This window comes from Alligator mississippiensis, chromosome 2 (assembly GCF_030867095.1).
Source record: "Alligator mississippiensis isolate rAllMis1 chromosome 2, rAllMis1, whole genome shotgun sequence".
NCBI lineage: Eukaryota > Metazoa > Chordata > Crocodylia > Alligatoridae > Alligator > Alligator mississippiensis.
In genome coordinates, this window is record NC_081825.1 from 123,912,615 (window position 1) to 123,934,990 (window position 22,376).

Here is a 22,376-nt window from a genome sequence, read left to right on the forward strand (position 1 = left end):
TATATTTCTGTAACTATTCAGTTGGTCTGGTAAAAGATATCAGATTAGATTGACACAAGGAACCTTGTCTGCCAGTGCCATGTCCTTAGACCAACACCCCTAGCACCTGTCCCTGGTCAGCTGACCGGAAGGACACAGGGCTCTGGGCACATCTAAGCCCCAGGGCTGGTGCTGGCAGGGAGAGTTCTCTGGCAGCTGCTAGAGAAGAAGCTCTTGCAGGAAAGGAATGAAAGGCCCTGTCACAGTTTGGCTGCCTGAGATACTGCTAGCACTACTGTGCGTCAGTACTTACCTGTTGTTATTTAAAGTGATGGACTGGGATGAGGCTTAGGGGAGGAGGTGGCCTCATAGGGGCACACTACCATGTCATGTAGAGGCCCCAATGCCTTAACACACGCACAAAGTCACACATGTCACCAGTTTTGCTTGTCAGCAGCTTGAGGTGCAGTTTCCCAGAAACCCCTGTACCAATCTCCTTGATCCTTAACAGGCTTTGTGGCCTCAGCAGGGGCTACCATGCCTGATGTTTTTACCCCCCTGTACCTTCACACTTACAAGTGACATGAGTTTTGCTCTGAACAATTTGAGGTGAAGTGTCCCAGAAACCCTTGCACCTATCTCCTTGAAACTTGAAAGGCTTTGTGGACTCAGCAGGGGCTACACTCCCTGATGTTTTCATTCAATTCAAGCAAGAAATGACAAGGGTCTAGGCATTTTTGTGATTCCCCATTATAGCCTATGGGTGAAACATTGAAAAAGCAAAACAGTTTCAATGAAACAAAATGGAATAGTGCTTTTGAATGAAAATGAAGCATTGAAATGAAACACTTTCCCTTCAAAATGGCAGAATGGAAGTAAAAATGAAACAATGCTGTTTCTCACATCCCTCGTATGCTACACTTTTGGTGATTCACCCTGTATTTCATCTTTTCTCTTTAAAAGTTTCTGTGATTTGGTGAGGTGGTCTTACAGTTGTTGATTTCCTCTGCTGGTCCAGGATAACATTGCACACTTCAGAAAACAGTTTTCTGCCATATTCAAATACTTGTTCTGGAAAATCTTTTGTTCTCTCGTTTGCTAGTATATTTGCAATGTGGGATCTTTTGCGTGGCATTTTCTGGCAAAATTAATCAATGCTTCCTTGATCCAAAGTATAATCCAACATTTTTCATTATCTTTCTGTGCTGCTTGCGGTGACATAAAAGCCAGGGAACTAAAAATGAAACATAAGCAGATGACACCTGTCACGCGATGGGGGCTATAGTAGCTCAAGAGACAAATGATACATCAGGGATGGGTAATAATTTTGACTGGAGGGCCACTTAACAACTTTTGGTGAGCTGTCAAGAGCTGCAAAGATAGCCCCACCCCTTGACAGATGCCCTGCCCCTGATCACTATCTTGGGGTCAGAAGTCCCACCCCCTAACCCCTGACTTTTGCTACTGGAAGTCCCTCCCCTTACCCCCAGAAGGACTCCTTTTTTGGGGCGGGAGAATACCATCTTGGAACTGGATGAAAATCAAATCATATACTAAAAATCAAACATCTACTCTACATATTTTAATTTTATTTAAAAAGTATTTTTGCCAAATTTGCATATGTTTGCATAGTGTATTTTGTATATCGTGTGTGGGGGGTGTGGGGTCTGATTGGGGGCTAAGTGTGGATGTATATGAGGGGAAATGTGTGGGAGAGGTTTGTAAAGGTGTGGTGGAGACTGTGAAGGGGTGTAGGGGGGTGTTGGTGTGTGCGTGGGGGAGGTTTGGAATGGGCATGAAGCGGGTGTGGGTAGGATGGGAGGGATGGGGGAGTTGTGGGTGGGTGTGGGCCCCCCTGCCACACATCTCCCTGTGTTGTACAGCTGGTGGCTCAGCAGCAGCAGGCCTTTGGAATGCTTATGGCCATGGCAGGATAGAGCCATGCACCATCAGGCTGGGCAAGCTCTGTACCTCCATGTGGGGCTTCCAGCACTCCAGCAGGAAGCCACATATGGAGACAAGGAGCCCACCCAACTTGATGGCACACCACTCCATGCCTCCATGTGTGGCTTCCCACCCAACCCAATGGTGTGCAACTCCATGCATCCATGTGTGGCTTCCCACCTGGCCTGATGGCACATAACTCTATGCCTCCATGTGCAGCTTCCTGCCTGTCCAGATGGCATGCAGTTCCTAGTCCACATGCCATCAGGTCGGGCTGGGCCAGCCCTCCATGAAGGGCTTTCAGCATCCTAGCAGCAAGCTGCACATGGAAGTACAGTCACATGCCATCAAGCCAGGCAGGTTCCTGCTTGCCTCCACATGTGGCTTCCTGCTGGAGTGCTGGAAGCTCCACATCAAGGCACGAAGCTGCCTGGTCTGGCCCAATGGCATGCAGCCCATCCCCATCCCCAAACCCCACATCCATCCACACACACCCCGACTCCCAGCCCCAAACCACACTCTCACCTCCCCTCCTGCATGCAGTAGCTCCCCTCCCCACTTACCCAGCTGTCCAGTCACATGGCTCTGTGCCTCCACATCATGGGGCTCCCAGCTCGAATGCTGGGAGTTCCATGGAGGTGGAGAGACAGAGCCTGCCATGGTTAAAATATGCAAAATGATGCAATTATGCATGGTCATGCCTTTTATGCACAAAATTTCCCAGACTCCCCAGGGTGTAAGTTCCCCCAGGGTGTAAGTATGTAAACACAAGGCTTGAGTCTCACTTTCCACCCATGTCCCATAAGCTGGGCTGCAGATAATAATAGACCTGACTGAGGATCATACCATATGGTAGAACAATATCCCAGAAAGCAGACTAGATTTCTTGGTTCAGATAATGAATGCCCCTAATGAAAGAACACCTGGCTGAAAATGTGACTGAGTGGAAGTTGCATGTACTTCTCATTCAGCCGGAACAGTTTTGGGCATACTTAAGGGTGAATGTGCAGTGGATGGGCAGGTAGAGCTCCAATTTTCATTGGAAAAAATGGAGGAATCTTTTCACCATACCTCTGTGGTGTCCAGATCCATACAGAAAATTTGTAGAGTTTGAGGTTTTGTTGGGGTTTGCTCCACTTACCTCACAGTCATATACCTAGAGCACTGGCACCAGAAGCTGCCATTAATGAAACATTTATTTTATGGTTGCTGTAATGGTAGAATTCTTTCTGACAAAATGCAATTTACCCTTTCTGGCATTCTACCAAACACACACATGGACATGGATTTAGTATTGTCCCCAAAAGCCACTGTGATGACCCTGCTTGGTAAAGGACACTTTTGGCTGCATCCCCTTTCATCTCCCAACACTATCCCCCCTTATTGTCCTTTGTGTCTAGTAAAGGCCCAGTGGTGGCCAAGGGATGGTCTGTGGGGTATTTGTTCCTGTGTAAACAAAAATGTTTATTTGGCAAATCCCCACCTTCCTGAAAGCAGTAAAAGGAAGACTAAGAGCCTTGACCTATCCACATACCAACATGCCTACAGTGCACAAACCAGTCTGAAAACACGTCTCATCATATTAGCAGTAGGGAGTGTAGCCAGTGAAGCTCTGCTCCCCAGTGAATATGGAGTGACATCTGTCATATTCCAAGGATTTGTCAAGGTTTGTAGCTTTCTCTGTGGTGTGAACATGCAGCTCCCAGATCTGGCGTGTCCTTCACCACGACTTCCAGTGTCATTCTCCTATAAAACAATATTGATAAAATATTCATTGAGATGAATTGCCAAGTTCCAGAGCAGGATTAAATTAAAGGAAATAGTTTCCTCCTTTTCTGTTCTGTAGATCACAAGCTGTATTCAGTAGTTTATAGGAAAGGGAGCAAGTAAAAATCTGTGATGAATGTATGATGGGAACATTTTCCATGGGTGTCTATACACTGATCAGTGATTAGTATAGAAAGGGAAGTTGAGGATCTTCTGTTATAACTTACTGTTTCATTGTTACTGATCAAAGAATCAAAGCCTCTTAGCACTGAAAATGCAAGGAACTTCTTTTGACTTAAGCAATTAATAGTCATTAGGGAAACCTATACATGCGCCTGACGCCTGCTCCAACATGTTCTAATTGGAACATGTCAGAGCAGACTCAATCTGCTGGAGCAGACTCCATTAATCGAGTCTCCTGAAGTGTTCTAATTAGAAAGCTCCAGCAGCCTCATCATCACATGTATTCAGCATCCCCAAATTTCAAAATGGCTGCAGGGGTGATTTAACTAAAGCTCATTGAATGAGCTTTAGTTCAAGTGCTTTTGCTACCATTTTGAAGCAAGGGATGCAGAATACATGAGATGCTGTGGGCATTTTAATTAGAGCAGTTTCTTAATGAAAATACCCTGACTCACCTCTTCCTACCCCAGACCACATGTAAAGAAACCTAGAGGAGTTCGTTCGGGTGGTTTGGGTGCCATTATACTACACATTTGTAAAGCAAGGGATTCTAAACATTTTGGGTATTGTTAATGGAACTATAGCCATATGAGGATAGAGCAATTGATAATCACAATGAGTAACCTCTGATTTATTTACACATGAATGATAATTAATAAATTAGCCTATCAGCATGCTATCTATAACAAAGGCCTATTCTAGTCTGTTTAGATAGTATAGTGCTCTTTGCTTTCCTCTTAAAAATGGAAAAATCTAGCAGATATTTGTGGTTGCTGTGTTTAAATGAACTTCATATCTACTGTAAATTAATACGTGCAATTGAAAAGCTATTTTTCCTCATAATAGTTTCTTTATGGATAAGTTTGTCGCATGTTTTACTGTCTTAAACTAAGATAAAACCACTGGACCTTCAAATATGCATCTAGGTCTGTGTACATGAGGAAACTTAAGGTTTAGAACCAAACAGGAAGTATTTTATATAACACAATAAGACCTGCAAAATGATGTGTATCTCTGAACTATGAACAATTACGTAGCTGCTGGTAATTGAAATTGCCCATGCTTTCTTATACAGTAAGTACATTGTGTTGTTAGTTGATCTATTGTAGCTACAGGAAAGATGGCAGGGAATAGTCTTTTATTCCACTGTAACCGTGAATTATTAGAACCTGGAAATTGTCTATGGCCTAGAGGGAGACATTGTGCCCAAGTTTCATTTGCAGTTATTGAAGCTAAGAGGTTTACAAACTATAATGAAATATGGCTGAAGAAGAGATTGCATGAAACATGAAAGAACAGAAAGAGAAATAGACTTCCAAAGATTTGATGGGTAGCGTGGTCACTACAGGCAAAAAGGGAAAAGTATTCTAATGATTTTTCCAAGTTCTTTACATATTACAAGAAAGACTTCAATTCTTGATTACATCACACTTTTGTAAATATTAGTAATTGACTGAGCTTCATCAGTTTATACACAGAGATTATTTTATTTTGCTTGCATGCTCAATTAATATAACTCGCTATATGATACAAAGATAACAAATGTATTCAGCAACATCATGTCCTACAAGATTGTCCTAGATATAATGCACTTAATTTTTGCTTGCCTATATTAAAAGCAAGAGCTTAGAAAACAATCAAGTTTTGTTGCTTTCTTGGGGGGGAAGTCGCATAGTTCCGATTACTGAAAGCTGGAGGAAATTTACTCTAAAATTTCTTTCTCTTGGGGGAAGGTTGTGGCTAGGATCTTTTACATAATGTGGTGGCTTTATTTATTTATCTATGGTCATGTAAAGCATAAGCCATTTTAACAACAGTAATAAAATAGGCTACCTTAACATATATTTTTTTTGTAGAAAGAAATGTAATTCTGGGCAGGGTAGTGTGTTCATGGGACTCCAAACCTGTATCAAATGAAAACCAGTTTGAAAAGGAAACATTCACTTGCTTGAGGGCTTAAGAGTACCTTGACTTATTTACATGACTTGTATTTATGTTAAATGCTGTTTAGTCATGTTGGCTTTTGTTTTTGTTATAGAGCTAACAACCCTGTTACTGTTGGCATAATCACTATTGTTCCCTTTCAGGGAAATCCATGGTGATTGTTTGTTTTATGAAATACAGGAAGAAGTGGATAAATCATGTAAAGTAATTGGGTTTAAGATAATGCTCGCTGATACAGGTGTTGGCTAAATGGTTTTGCTCAATTATTAAGGACACAGTTATCCTGAAGGGAGCTATCCATACAGTAAAGGATTTTTAATTAGACATGATCCAAGAGCTTAATTTTTTTTTTTAATAGTGAACCAGGTTTCACAGTTTAATTTGAAGGAAGGAGTTATATTTTATTTTATTGAACTGTTAAGTGAGGAGGGGGAGAGCAGCATCTACTATAACCATTCCCTCTGAGCCTGGAAATCTTTCACTTCTTTGGTTACATAGCAACTCCAAGGTTATCATTCTTGAACGAGATTAGAGGATTTCTTGTTCGAGTTTAAATCACTTTTGACATTTGAGAGCACCTTGTATCCAGTTAGTTCTGTTCTTTCCCCTTTCAAACAAGGTAGGTAGCATCCTCCTTTTTTGGTGGTGTGGATGTCGTACAGCAGCAGGAAATAACAAAAGTTTTAAATATATATATATAATATAATATTGGCGGGGCGGGGGGTCACAGAGGCAACTGATGGCCTGACTAGATTTAAGTGATTCCTTAAATACCAACTGCTTAACAGCTATCCTGACTGGGTAGTAGGAACCTATGCAGTGGCTTGACAGTATTTCTTAAGGACTTCTATAGCCAATCTAGTGTTGTTTTGGACCCAGACTCCAGTGGTAATACTAGTATAAACATACCAAGCTACAGCAGGCAGTATATGCAGACAGAAGCAGAGGCTAGCAGAACGAGACGAGGGAGTGAAGGGTACTCTGTCCAAATTTGCAGATGACACAAAACTGTGGGGAGAAGTGGACACACTGGAAGGCAGGGAACAACTACAAGCAGACCTGGACACGTTGGACATATGGGGGGAAAACAACTGAATGCAATTCAACAAGGAGAAATGCAAAGTGCTGCACCTAGGGAGAAAAAATGTCCAACATACCTACTGCCTAGGAAATGACCTGCTTGGAGGCACGGAAGTGGAAAGGGATCTTGGAGTCCTAGTGGACTCCAAGATGAACATGAGTTGTCAGTGTGACGAAGTCATCAGGAAAGCTAATGGCACTTTGTCATGCATCAGCAGATGCATGATGAATAGATCCAAGGAGTTGATACTTCCCCTCTATCAGGCGCTGCTCAGACTGCAGTTGGAGTAACGTGTGCAATTCTGGGCGCCACACTTCAAGAGGGATGTGGATAGCCTGGAGAGGGTCCAGAGAAGGGCCACTCGTATGGTTAAGGGCTTGCAGGCCAAGCCCTATGAGGAGAGACTGGGGCACCTGGACCTCTTCAGCCTCAGCAAGAGAAGGTTGAGAGGCGACCTTGTGGCTGCCTATAAGTTCATCACGGGGGCACAGAAGGGAATTGGTGAGGCTTTACTCACCAAGGCGCCCCCGGGGGTTACAAGAAATAATGGCCACAAGCTAGCAGAGAGCATATTTAGACTGGACATTAGGAAGAACTTCTTCACAGTTAGAGTGGCCAAGGTCTGGAACGGGCTCCCAAGGGAGATGGTGCTCTCCCCTACCCTGGGGTCTTCAAGAGGAGGTTAGATAAGCATCTAGCTGGGGTCATCTAGACCCAGCACTCTTTCCTGCCTATGCAGGGGGTCGGACTCGATGATCTATTGAGGTCCCTTCCGACCCTAACATCTATGAATCTATGAGAAAGTAGCAGACGAGGACAGGTCATGTTTGTTTGATGCAAGGTAAGCACATATGGAAAGAAGGAATTTATGAAAGGAGAAGAAGAATCCATATGACATGAAAGTGAGAGAACCAGTACAAGAGAGAGTAGGGAAGGAGTAAGAAGAAACGAATGAAAGGTGATGAATGTGCATGTGTGAAAGGGTGGAAAAGGATATGTGGTCCTATGGCTTTTTCTTGTTTTAATATTCTGGTTCTTTCTGTACAGAGCTGCAGTACATGTATAGTAAAATTAGATCCCATAAAGCTGTCACATAAGAAAGCTTATCTAGATACCTGAATTACTCTTTTTGTTCATTTTCCTTGTGCCCACTGATGTTCTTGTCTTTTGCAGTCAGCTTTTACTGTTACATGGTAATGCCTAGACAGCAAAATATACTTGTTGTCTCCTGCCATTGTCATCAATTCCCTACTGAGGCAGCTCCCATCTTCCTCAGCTCCTCTTGTCTCAAGTGTCACCAGCAGTGAGAAATCAGGACTCACAAATCAATAGTGTAGGCCAGTCCTGTGCAATGGGAAGCACTCTTCAAGTCTCCAAGTTTAAACTATGCTATTTAGCATCCAGAATCGGGATTATATTAGGATAAAAATACTTTTGATAGTCCTCCACAGCATTTGGTAACTTTCAGGACAGTGTGATAATAACTTGGGGGTGCATTTGGGATAACCCCTCCCCAGGTTAGACAGTTATGCAGTTGCCTGAAGCCTTGATTTGTGTTTGCTGATAGATTACAATTCAGTGGCACAAACTCCTGCATAGCTACAGGTGCATAAATCCACTCCTAGCTGAATTCAGAATAAGGTTATAAACTCTTGATTAATATTTTATGTAGTCTGAATGTCCCAATCCATGACAGCCAAGCAGAGACCTGGTCCTGAGTTTAAATACTCAGGAAAATTATAGCCAGTGGCCCCTGCCCTCCACACCCCTGTCTTATGTTATTTCATATGACTTTTCTATTTGTTTAATAACATATTTTCCCTCTTTAGGTTATATGGGCATTCTCTCACAAAAACAAACTGCAATTGTACATAATATGTTATATACAAAAATAAATTGGTATTACTCAGAGGATATAAACCATCCCTTTGTATCAGATACCTCTGCTTCAATACTCATGATAGAGTCTGCACCCCTGTGTGCATCTCTGTGTCTCTTTCAAATGCTTCTGAAATGTTCAGTTTCTCTTTAGTTATAACCTTGGAGTCATGAGATTCATATACTTCCCATATCCTGTTAACTTTCAGAAACAATTGCTGCAGTCATAGACTGCTCCAAGGAGACACCCATATCGAAAATGAATGTACTCATTCAATTTTGTGGATATAATGATTAAGGAAATATTTTCTACAAAGAAACTATTTTCTGCAAGAGGAGCCATCTCTATAATGCTATTTTTAATGTCTTCTACAAAAAGGAGGAAGAAGATAGTTCTTAAAGCTCCAGAGTATGTCTGAATTTTATTAGCAATGACAGTGTAGCAAGCTATCTCAGTTGAGTGTCTTTCCTCTGCTGTGTTTGTATGTGGTAGTTTGCCCTTTGACCAAAGAGAATACCAGCTCTTACATCTGTGTATCATGCCACGTGGAAGGAAGCCTACCATCATGTTAACATAATTCTCCTTCTAAGAAAGTAGCAAAGTTGTAAATGGCTTCTGAATACAGGAACACATCCTCTATATAAATGGCCTTTGCAGTGTTTCTGCTTGGACTCAATAACAAATTATACATAAATCAATATCACTTAAGAAACTGGAAAAGTCAAAGAAATTGCTGTAGTGTGACTTTGTTGTTAAGTAATAGAAAACCAGTAACCCTAAAATTACCATTTTTAACTACTGTGTTTTTAAACTCTAAATCCTATGTTTTTCAGTTTTCTACAACTATTGTTTTGAACATCTGGTACAAACAGATTTCAGCTTCAATTTCCTTCTCTTTTAAAGTGGTAGATACTGTTTTATCAGTATGCAGATCCAGGCTGTAATCCAAGCATTTGCACATTGATAGAAATGAATGAAATTACCATTGACAGAGGGGTGAACTTAGTCCTGGGTCCCAAATTATGTGCTACCTTGATATAATAGTGTAAAACACAAGAAACCTGATTTATCTTCCAGGGTAAGGTAGAAGAGATGGGTAATAAAAATGGTAATCTCTTTTTCTCCCCAGATCTCAGTACCAGTTAAATAATTTGCAAATTTTTGCTCAGATTCCCAGTATTTTTACATCCGATACTTTGCTGTATATCATCCTTCCCTAGCTCTACTCTCCTGAATGATCATTTAGGAGAGTAGTGCTAGGGAAGACGATATAGTAGGGCTGGAAGGGCTGAATATGCACATGGGTATAGTTGGAACTGTTAGCAGACCTAAGGGAAAGGCAGTGTAACCCAAAAGAGGGTGTGTCTTTCTTCTCTTCCAATTATAAAGTTGATTCAATAACAGATATCACAAAAAAAGTCATTACCTCTTGTACCATTAGTTAAGATAGCCAAACACTGCAAAATCATATTTTCAGTTGCCTGTAGCTTTGCCAGAGTGTCTGGGCTGAAATTTTTGTGCCAAATTCCTGTTTCTGGCTTAATTTTTCAATGTAAGGTCTTACCTAAAATGGTTTTCCTTGGAGGATTAAACGAGGGGAATACACTTGTTTTGCCTATGTTGAAAAAGCACCTACTGTTGAGGTTCTAATTGCCCCATGTCAGAATTTTGTGAGGAATAGTAAAGGTCAGCTGGGAGAATCGTTGGCTGTGTATACACATTCAGAAAACCTGGGGAGGAATCAATCTAAGTTAAACAGTTTTCTCTAGACAGCCTAGTTTAGATCAGTAGCGAACAGTGTACATATTTGCCTTTGTGACGGGAAGGAGACAAGTGGTGGAAGAGGAGACGAGCTGCCTGTTCTGGCCAAGGGCTGCAGCTAGTGGGTACTCCTTCACACCTCCCAGTGTGCCCACCCTACAGGATTCCTGCACTGTCCAGGACTGCCAAATGAAGTCAAGCACACAAACAACCCCTGACTGGCTGCTGGATACTGGCAATGACACCCCCAATCACCCACCATTACATTGCAGGCCCTCCACTGAGCCCTTGCCTGAGGCTTTGAGAAGAGCCTCAGAGCAAGTGCCCTGCTTTGTGAACTGCACATGCCTCCATGTTCCAGGCTGCCCTCACTCCACCATGGCATCCAAGTGCCCACACCAAAGCCCACAGACCCAGGAGCTGTTGCATGTCCTTCTTATCACCCTGTGCGATTCTCAAAGGAGGCTGTGGAACATCATGCATGGCCATTTGGACATAATACAGTAGCTAGTAGCCATGGGATGTGGCTTCCTTCCCCTGACCCAGCAGCCAGCCAACCTGCACAGGGCCAGCTACCACATCATGCACCCACCAAGCATCTGGGCCAATCACTTTGAAGTGACAGACAAGGACAAGGCCACCCAGGGAGCCATGGACATTGGGGTGCTCTGGCACCACCTTCATATGGTTGATCATTGGTTCTGAGCCCACCAACAGGACTGGTGGGAGCTGATTGTCCTGGACATTTGGGATGACAAATTGTGGGCCCAGACTTTCTGCATGCAATAGGCTACCTTTATGGACATCATTGTCCATACGTTGCCTCAACATCATGGACAAGGATGTCAGCATATGGCCACCCCTCACTCTGGATAACTGAGTGGCCAACACAGTCATGAAGCTGGTCACACCCAGCAGTCTCTGCTCTGTCACCAACCAGATCAGTGTGGGCAAGTCCATGGCCTGGAGAGGCCATCTGGGAGGTGTGCCTGGCTATCCAGAATGTGTTAGCCAACTGCTTCATCCACCTTGTCAACCCATAAGAGGTTGTTGGCTTGTGCCACATAGGCTTCTCCAATTGTGTGGGGGCCATGGATGGAAACCACATCCCCACCCTCTGCCCTCCTTAAGGTGCCCAGCTGTTCATCAACCACAAGGGCTATTTCTCTACCATTCTGCAGAATACTGTCAACCACCAGGTCTGCTTCACCCATATCTTCACCAGATGGTGCTCCAGGAGTCCACAGTGCACCATAAGTCCCATCATCATCCCTTCACTTATCATCAGGGACCTGGCTTACCCTCTTATGTCCAGGTTCATGAAGCCCTATGTAAGGCAATTGTACCACCAAAAGGAGCACTTCAACTACTGCCTGATCATGTGCACTGGTGGGCTATCAGCATGTACCTCAAGGTGGAGGAAGAGAACCTGCTATATTTCATCATCATGAAGTTTCCAGGGTCATCCACCTGCTTCCCCTGGCTTGGTTGCTCAGTGCCCCCATCCGCCATCCCCCAGCCCTTGTACTCTAGGAACCTGTCTCCAGGCCAAAAAACTTTCAGCACCCCATGTGCACAGGGCCTAGGGTCCTTCCAGCAGCAGCTGAGCCACATGGTCACTGGTTTGCATTCTTGCAGGCTCAGTCCTGATGTTCTACCTGCTGCCAACTCGATCCACCAGAGGAAAGTTGTCCATACCAGCTCGTGTGTGTGTGTGTGTGTGTGTGTGTGTGTGTGTGTGTGTGTGTGTGTGTGTGTGTGTGTGGCAGGGGTGGGGGAAGAAAGAAGTGTGTGTCTGTGCTGGGGCCTGGGTTGCATGGTGCCTGGTTCTGGCCTCTGAGATGAGATGTGCAGGTGCCAAGGCCAGGGTCCATGTAGCTGTGCCAGTATGTAGGGCCATGGAGGGTCTCTGGGTGGGTATGCAGGTGCTAGGGTCGGGGTCAGTGTGGCTGTGCCTAAGTGTGAGAGTTCTCCTGGGCTCAGTGTTGGGGTCTGCATGTACACTGTGGGGTGCTTCATGACAGGGTGCTGGAGGTACAGGAGTATGGCCCAGGGACTCGGATACCCAGATCTCTGGGCTTGTGCAAGGGACAGTTTTGAAATACCAAGGCTCTTTGAAAAAAAGACAAAAAACAAACAAAAAAACCCCCAACATAATGACACTTCTCCCCGACAAAACACTCAATTCCCCTTCCCCCTCATATTTTTCATATGGGCAATAGAAATGAGTTAGATATTAAAAATTAACCCCTCTAAAAATGTATTTGTACTTAACATTCTGCATCTTCCTTGCCAAGACTGAGAAATTTGTTGCCTGCAGTCACTCCAAGGGGCAGGGAAGGTGTAGGGGAAAAAAACAAAAAAAAATAATGAGATACTGTAATTAAAGACAAGGTGACTGAATTAAGTCTGCACAGCTAACTTTGATTCTAAGTTTAAATATTTTCATTTGTTTGGATGTAATATGTATTTAAAGATGACATATAACATTTCAGGAGATTCAGTTAATCAAGCAACTGCCATATTCACAATAAAACAGCTACAGTTCAGTGCGTATGTGGCAGTAACTCTGTACTGGATACTTTTAAGGTGCTTCAAGACCATAATCTAAGCAACATAAAAGATCTGTAATCAGAGTAATACAATGAGCAACCAAAACTGACCTATTAGTATCTCCTTTCTCCCTGCCTCATTTCTCTCTTCGCAGATTCTAATTCTAGTGCTATGTTCAGGAACAGGAAATGCTAGATCTTTTACTTGTTAAAGAAAAATAGGTAACTTGATATACTGGTCTCCAGGATGTATCTGTCTATAGCTTTGTGTAACTAAAGGTGCAACTTGTTTGAAAAAGCTGGCATGATGAAATCTGGGGGAGGAAAAAATTAACAAGACGTGCAGCCAAAAGATGTGAATATATTCAGTTTCTGAGGAGTTGCATAAGGTAGAAGTTAATTTTAGATGAACATTTGGTCTGGCTGAGTAGCCCAAATCATGTTTCAGCTAGTAGAGGCCAACATTTGAGGCAGGTGTTCCTGAAATTAGCCTTGCAACCTCCCTGAGTGCCACTCTAATTTCCTCCCCTGCCCAATCTGTCACTGTGCTTTCTGCTCCCTGCCTTGTACTTCTGGACTGAGCTGTTGCTCAGCTTTCTGCTTCCTGACCTATGTTCCCTGCTCAACCTGCTGCTTTTTCTGCCCTTTCTGCTGCTGTGTTGCCTGTGTCCCCGCCCTGGTCTGTCGTGCGGCACACGGAGGCTGCTCACTTATGGCATGCATGCTGTAGGTTGTCCACCTGTGATTACCTAGTCAAACATCCTGGAGATAAATAAACTGATACTGAACACAGATCATTTTGGAAAAGTCATGTATTCTTCCCCATGAATTTTATATATATTCATATATGTGTGTGTGTGGGGGGGGGGGGGGGGGCGGGGGGCGGGGGTATACCTTAACTCAGAATGCTTATAGTCAAGCCACAACAGAAATGTTTTTTTAAAGTTCAAATTGAAGTCAATTAATACTTTTTCTTCTTTTCCCCCTGCCATCACTGGACTCCGAGGTCCAATCAGAGAGCAAAAATAGACATTTATAGGTTTATAGACAATAATAAGCAAGTGTGGAAATTATGAAAATATTAGACACAGATCATTCTGGAAAACTCATGAGTTCTATCCCAAGAATTATATATATTATCACCTGTAATTCCTCCAGTTTTGGAAATTCTGGGGGGGGGGCTTGGTTTTTTTATAGTTTGACTCCCATATAATTAGACCCAAAAAGGGAAATATGTTTCCTCTTGATAAAAGTTCTGTTGCTACAAACCCTTGTCCCACTGCATATAAATCTGTGACTGAGTACAAACTATAGCTTTATAATAAGATAAAACAAAAGGAAAAGCAGACTCTTACATGAGAACTGTGTCAAATTGCAGAACCGCTCAACACATGCAAACAATTCTCTTGGAATTTTGTAAACTTATTTTGAACCATATTATATACATATATAATTCATGGGGAAGAGCTCATGAGTTTTCCAGAATTATCTGCGTCTAATATTTTCAGAATTTCCACACTTGCATATTATTGTCTATAAACCTATAAATGTCTATTTTTGCTCTCTTATTGAGCCTGGGAGTGCAGTGATGGCAGGGGGATAAGAAAAAGCATAATTGACTCCAGTTTGAATATTAAAAAAAACATTTCTGTTGTTACTTGTCAATAAGCATTCTGAAGTTGGAAGGTTTTGTTTTGTTTTTTAACACCAACCAACTTCTCTGAACATACTAGATCTGCTTTTGACAACACTGGGAGACTGATGTGAGTACAGCACCAAATAGAGGTGAATTATAAACAAAGCACCTGTTTAAATCAGGTTGGCTAGACTTCCTTTTTCATATGAAAGTTTGTGATAAAGTTGACTAGATCTGAAACTGTATAGTTGGCACCATTGCCTTCTTAGTGGACTAAGTCTCTGCTGTATCCCTTTTTATTGTTTGGAGTGATTCCACTTTTTTTTTTTCCTTGCAGGAGTAGTGTTAGCCTTGTAATTCACTCCAATATCAAGCATCTAACAAATGACTTTAAGTCTGACAAAGACTTTCTAAAAGAATTGTATTAATAGTATAAAACTTCAGCACGCTGTCTGGGGCCCTCAATACAAGTAAAGACTAAAGCAAATAAATATAAAGGCAAAACTTAAGAGTTCCCAGTTTACTTTATTTTGGTGCTCAAAAATTCTGCCACAAACCAGTTAGATTTTTTTACATAAATGCCATGCAAAGGGTTGTGTTTTTCCTTTGAATAAAATCTTGACAGCTGTATATATAGACTTTTAAGTTCCTATACATTTCATAAAAAATATTTTTTTCCCCACTCACAGCCTTAAATGCTTGCAGTTTTTGGTATTTGGCCAATGCAACTGCAGTCTTTAGTACGTGGCTGCTATTCTCCATTATCCAAGGCGGTTGCATTTCAGTCACCTTTTTGTTCAGCACAACTTTGTTTATCTGAAGCTCAGTTACACAAGATTCCTTTTGATTGAACAATAATATTACCCTTGATCAACAAGGTTTGGATTAAAAAAAAAAAAAAAAAACAGGCTAGTTTCCCCAGGGAAAGCCAACATACTAATTTATGCTGGGATGCCAGCTAAATTTGCTTTTCAGGAAGGCAGGATGTTAGCTCTGTATTATGTGACTGAGGAATCCTTGGATTATGATATAATCCTGCTCTAGTTATACAGTAAGATGGCCTACTGTAAAAGGAAACTAAAAGCTCTGGGAGGCAGCTGGGGTAAAATTCCTTTGGTGAAGACACTGAAGGTCATCGTCTGAGGAACAATCACAAACTCTAGCTTTGGGGTGTTGATAAAAGCTGGGGCTGGAGTGGAGTAGGCAGAGCTACACAGTTTTGATTACCCAGGAAGAAGCTTCCACAACTTCAGCAGCATTTCAGGTTGCTCAGAGCTGCTGAGAATTCAGAATAAGGTACATCAGAAGCTTAAGGCCATCTTCAGCTGAATTGGGAGATCTATGTTGGACCTCTTAAAGTCACAGCATACAACCTCACTCTTTAAATCCATGGTCTGATGCCTGGAGTGCTGGAACCTCATATTATCAGACCTATTATCCAGCATCTGCTCAAAACCTTTGAATAAGTAAAGTTCTATATAGAACATACCTGTAATGTGTTTACTTATTTTTTCAAGAATAAAATTATTATATAACATTATTCTTGTTGTTACACCTTAAGATACCCCTCATGGCAGCATCTAAGGGGGAAGAAAGAAGAAAACAGCAGATGTACTAGTGTACTTCTAAAAAAATAAGATTATGATTTTGATTTACTTTAAGTGCTTCCATTAGAGACATCGTTCATGTTAGAGTGGAAAAAAAATCCAGACAAATAGTGACAACTGATTTAATCGTGGAATAGCAATAATTTCTGAAGGCTAGATCATCCAATCAGGAAGCAGAAACAACATATAAGTGACTAATCACAAGTCATCCAACAATCAAAGGAAGAAGAGAGCCTGGAAGAATGTGTCAGCTGAAATTAACTCCCACAAATCAATTTAATGAAAATTTCACCTCTGTAACTTACAAAAAAGGCAAAAAGACTACTTTCTCTGAATAAAACGCTTATTGTGAATGATGAGCCCAGGTCTAATTGAACTAGTCAAGTGCTCATTTAGGATATTTAGGTACATAATACCATGCAACAATGCAGCAAATGAATGTTGAGGTATGTAACAGGGAACCCTGGCCCTGCTACTGGAGAGTGGTATGGCCCCTTTAAAAACAGAGTCTTATAGCACAGGCAGCCAGCAGAGCAGGGGTTAAAGGATAGCTCTGTAGTCAGATCAGTTGACTGAGGCATCACATATCTAGAAGAGGACTCATGCCAGAGCTATATAAGCCCTGGGATTGAGCTAGTCAGGGAGGCCAGTTCAGAGAGTTGCAGTGTGTGGAGATCTTGACAGTGGCCCAGCAGCCCCCTGCCTTGAGTCTACTAAGAGGCTGGGATCAAGCAGTTCAGCCAGTCTGGGAACAAGAAAGAGCAACTCAGAGACAGAAACACTTTTTAAACAGGCAAGTGACCTTGATGTTTATGTTATAGCTTAGTGGCTTATGGTTTATGTTACAATTTACACTGATGGCTTGGGTTTGGAGCTAAAGAGGTGGTTCGGAGGTCCCATTAGTGTCCTAGGGGCACGTGATTGTCTTGGACCCTGCTGAAGTGTCAGGTTCAGGGCTGAGCTAGGCAGGGGGCCAGAAGCCAGGCTTAGAGCAATAGGCTGGGGCTGCAAGACCAGCCAGTGTAGAGAGGCAGAAGCCAAAGGACCACCACCGCCAGGTGTTCTTTCAAGCAAAACAAGGTCTGGGAAACACTGGGGCAGCTTCCCCTTTATAACCATAAAAGACATGAAGACATGGTGGGCAAGTGAAGGGGAGACTATTCCCAGAGTGTGTATGGAAAAAAAGGAACTTTGGGGGCTTCTAGGGAATTTGCAGCCACCCCTGGGTTGGCACCCTGTTACAAGGTAGTCCTAAAGATTTTTGGATTTCAGTCTCTTGGGGAGAACATACATGAAGTGTAAGTAGTTAAGTTTAACTAGTTAAAAATGTATCACCGATGTTGGGAGCATTTGATCTGAGTGTCCACCATCAATATCAGTGGTTTTTATTTTGTTTCTGCACACTGAGCAGAAAGAATTCTTGCCTTTTTGCCCCACTGAGGTAACCATCAGGCATTTTCATCAGGGTTTCCTGCCTAGTGCAGGGGGACTGGACCCGATGATCTTATAAGGTCCCTTCCAGCCCCTAACATCTATAAGCCTAACTTCTAGGTTATTCAAACACAGAGTCACACATTTTACCCAAGTTAAACTGTACCAACAAGAGTGATCACAAGTCATTAAGCAGAGCTCAGCTGAATTTTTTTCTTTTCCTTTGCTGTTTTTCCAGAAGTTCATGCATTCAGTTTTAAGTTGCTTTATACAAGCAAGTAGAGACAGAAATTGCCTGAGATGTGTGTCATTCAGTGAGACGGGGACCTAAAGTATTTTATCACCTGTAAATCCTCCAGGTTTGGAAATTCTGGGGGGGGGGGGGATTGTTTTTTTGGGTTTTTTTATCATTTGACTCCCATGTAAGTAAATCCAAAAAGGGAAATATGTTTCCCCTTGATAAAAGTTCTGTTGCTACAAACCCTTGTACCACTGCATATAAATCTGGTATAAATCTGTGACTAAGTACAAATTATAGCTTTATAATAAGATAAAACTGTAGGAAAAACAGACTCTTACTTGAGAACTATATTAAATTTCAGAACATCTCAAAGTTCTTTGGGTGAATATGATATCTTTTCTTAGATGAGACCAACATGGCCACAACCTACAGAACCTCTCAACACATGTAAACTTATTTTGAACCAAATTGAAAGGGATAGAGCTTTCTTTGTTTCTTTTTTTTCTTCTGTTATCTTTTGGAAGAAAGATTTAAAGATGTCTAATAATCATATGGCGATACAGTGTGTAATATGTTCAATACAATACCAAAAGTTCAGTTACAACCTGAAAAATTATTCAGGGAGTTACATTTCTTTTTCCCTTCTCAACAGACTTCTGTATCCATTATGCTCAGCTTAGAGGAAAAGAAACGTTTGCATCTTTTAATGACCAATTCCTAAAATTGAAACAGGTATTATTCCTTTTGTACATGAATGGCAAAAATTTGCAAGTCAAAGTATACCTTCTGTGACCCTGGCACACCCATTCTGCCTGTAATGTGCACTGGTATAAAAGAGGGAAGCTTGAGAATCAGTACTGTTCATGAGGCACTAGAACAATTAAATTAAAGCTTAACTGTGTTGACTCTGCAAGGTCAAGTAGAATTATAAAGGGCTTAGTCTGTCCATTTGTAATACTTTTGGCCAACTGTGCATGCGCTGCCAAGAGGGTGGATGGCAATTGGCTGCACAGGCTCAGGCTGTGCACGCCCAAGTTTGACCCACTGCTGAGGAAGTTTGTGGTGGCAGCATACATGCCCCAGCTGCCCAAGCAACAGGGCTTCCCCACACCTCCTTGTCTGACGGTGAAGGGGGGGGTCATGGTAGTGGCACCCCCCTCTGACATCTATCCCTGACCCCTCCCAGAACAGCCAGCAGGGAGGGGGATGTGGCAAGCAGAAAGGAAGGGAGAGAGGGGAGCGGGCAGGGGGGAGGCAAAGGGGGATCATGGTGGCAGCTGTTGTCAGGGCCAGGTGGTAGGGAGGGAGGGGAGTGGGAAGGGGGCCCTGACAAAAGCCAGCGGGAAGGGAAGGCGGCAACATGGGCCCAGGTGGGCACAGGGTGGGGGGAGGAGAAAGAGGGGGTCATGGTGGCAGTTGTTGTCAGGGTCAGGCAGCAGGGAAGAAAGGGAAGCAGGGAGTGGAGGGGGGGGTCACAGTCGCGGTGCCCCCCTCCTGCCTGCTGCCCAGACCCAACAATAACTGGCTGGGAGGGGGAGGTGGTGGAGAGGGAGGAAAGGGAGTGGGGAAGCCCTGCCTTGAGGTGGAAATGAGTGGGGGGAGGGAACCCCATGCACCAGAGGCTGGAGGAGGAAGCAGCAGTGGCAGAGGGAGTCTTTACATGGCCAGTCCCAAAGGGTGAGGGGGGGGCATGTAAACTCTCCCTGAAATCCATCATTCTTGATGGGCAATTAGCTAGTAAAAAATATAAATTCTTATGGTTACTAAATTTGGCAGAGATTAATCTGAATACCCAGGGGATCAAACTAAAGTTCAGAGTCTGCCACTTTATAAATATTCCTACAGAAATCAGTAGAATCACTTGTAAGATGGTGGACACTGGACTGAAATATTAGCAAGCAAGAGGCTAGAGTTGGAGAAAATTCTTTTTTTTAAGTCAAGGGATGCCTTCCTTGAACACAGTCACTCTTTGGAGTAGAATTGCAGATAAAGTAAAACCAGCTGAAAAGATAAATTATATGTTTTGTTGTTACAGTTATTTTTCCTTGGGGAGGCGATTAACAGCTGCATGGAAATGACAGGCAATGGAAACTATATTGGGAAACAACAATCCTGATTTCATCCCTGTGTGTTTTATGATCTCACTCTGCTGCTCCATTCTCTCTTGGTAGACATGCTGTCTTTCTTTTCTCCTGAAGGCTACATACTGCAGTACCCACTTTCTAAAGGATAATGAGCTATACACCAGAGGTTTATACAGCTTGGAAAAAACATTATAAAATGGCTATAGGTTTTCAACTGCAACTTTGTGAGTTTCCCAAGAAAGCAACGTTGTCCATATTCTTATCCCAACTTCTTGAACTGATCGTAACAAAATTCTGCAGAGCCACAGATGTTCAAGCAGGAGAAACCATTACTGCATAACTCATCCTTATATTCTTTTAAGCTCTTTCACAGTATTTGCTTATTATTTTCATGTATTTTTAATAGGCTGAATGTTCAAACTTTATGCTTGTAGTTGATAAAAGTAAAAATGACTGGTCGGGCATAAGGTTATATGGCATAGGTGGCATCCGGTGACTCTTATTACTAGCAGATACTGTTTTAGGGCTGCAAGTCACATTGCTCCAACACCACTTATGTGCATGGAATTTATGAGATTTTAGTAATGTAGATAAATTACAACTTGTCTGCTTATTGGGACGTGAATGAGAAAACAAGATTAGTGTGTGTGACTGAAGGGGGGAAGAAATTTATCATTATTTCCCCAAATAGTTCCCACATCATGTCTTCTTTCCTCTCCCTAGCAGTTTGATAGATCATTGCAACACTATTTAGTGAAGGGGAGAAATAGTTAACAATTGAAAATAGGAGCTCAGGGATGAAGGGAAGATTAACTATTTGCTTGGGAGCAGAAGGTGAAGAACCAAACCACAAGATATAAGATGATTACAAGGAGGGTCAAAGGATGCATGAATCCATCTGCCTATGTAGCTTAGGGGCTCTCCTCTCTCAAGTTAACAAAAGGCTCCAAGTCAGAGACCAACAAAATCCAAGTGGCAAATGACCAGCCATCAGCTTCTCTCCATATCAGGTTTACCAGTTCTTGGCCTCTTTATTTTAGAGTCAATGGCTGCCTATAGACATGCTCATTCATGTTGTAATTAGAATGTATCAAATGAATCGAGTCTCAATGAATCGAGTCTGTTCCACATTCTAATTATAACCAGGGATCCTGGTTTTTGCTGATAAAAAAATAACAAATTCTCTAATAAAAACCCTAGAATCTGCAATTAAAATGAAAGGCCCCCCACAGGCCCCTTGGCCCTGCTGGTGCCCCTCATTCCTCCCTCACAACCCTCATCCCTGCTGATGCTCCGCACCCCCAGCTGGCAGGGCTATGGGATCAGGGACCCAGGTCCACAGCCCCAGGAGGTGACAGCTGGTGCAATGGAGTGGGACCTGGCTCCACCCTCCTGCTACCTGCCTGCTGTGGGCTCAGGGGTCAGGGCAAGCTCCTTACCATGGCATGCACTCCTGAGGGGCAGGGGGGACCCATGCCCCCTAGATCTGTGCATGGGGTGAAGGCAAGTGCGCGCTGTGTGCTGCTCACTGTGGGTTCGGGTTACTGCCCTACTGCCCTTACCTGGGGCCCCTGCAGCCCAGTGGGTGGAACCCGGCACTGCAGGGCAGAGCAGGGCTGTGCAGGAAAGCTGCTTGCCCCTGTGAGCGCCGTGCTGCCCTGGCAACACATCCCCTGTGCATACTACAGCAGCAGGAGCAGTGGCACGGGGTTGTGTCCCTCACTGCTATTGGGCGGACAGAGGATGCATCACCAGGGCAGAGAAGAGCTTGCAGTGGCAAGCAGCTTTTCTGCATGGCCCCACTCTGCCCTGCAATGCTGGATCACACCCACCAGGCTGCAGAGACCCCAAGGGAGAGCAGAAGGGCAAGGAGCCCAAGAGCACAGTGGACATCCCATGCTCACCCCCACCCCACACACAGATCTGGAGGGCACAGGTCCCCCTCTGCCCCCAGGAGTGCGCACATTGGCAGAGAGTCAACCCCTACCCCCCACCCCTCAGACAAGCTGCCCTCAGCTCCATCCTGCTCCCTAAAAGGGCACTGCAGCCATGCATTGCAGCCCCAGGCCCCAAGCCCCATGCACCATTCAGCTGGGCAGCAGTTCCAGCCTTACCCAACCCTCTCCCTCCCTACGGGGGGCCTCAATCCCCGCCCCCCCCCACACACACACACACCACCACATTTACCTGAAGGAGCTGCTCTCTAGGCTGCCTGGTGTTCATGTGCATATATATGGACATGGTACCCCCTGCCTGAATAGCCTCTTCCCACTCCCTCCCAACCTCT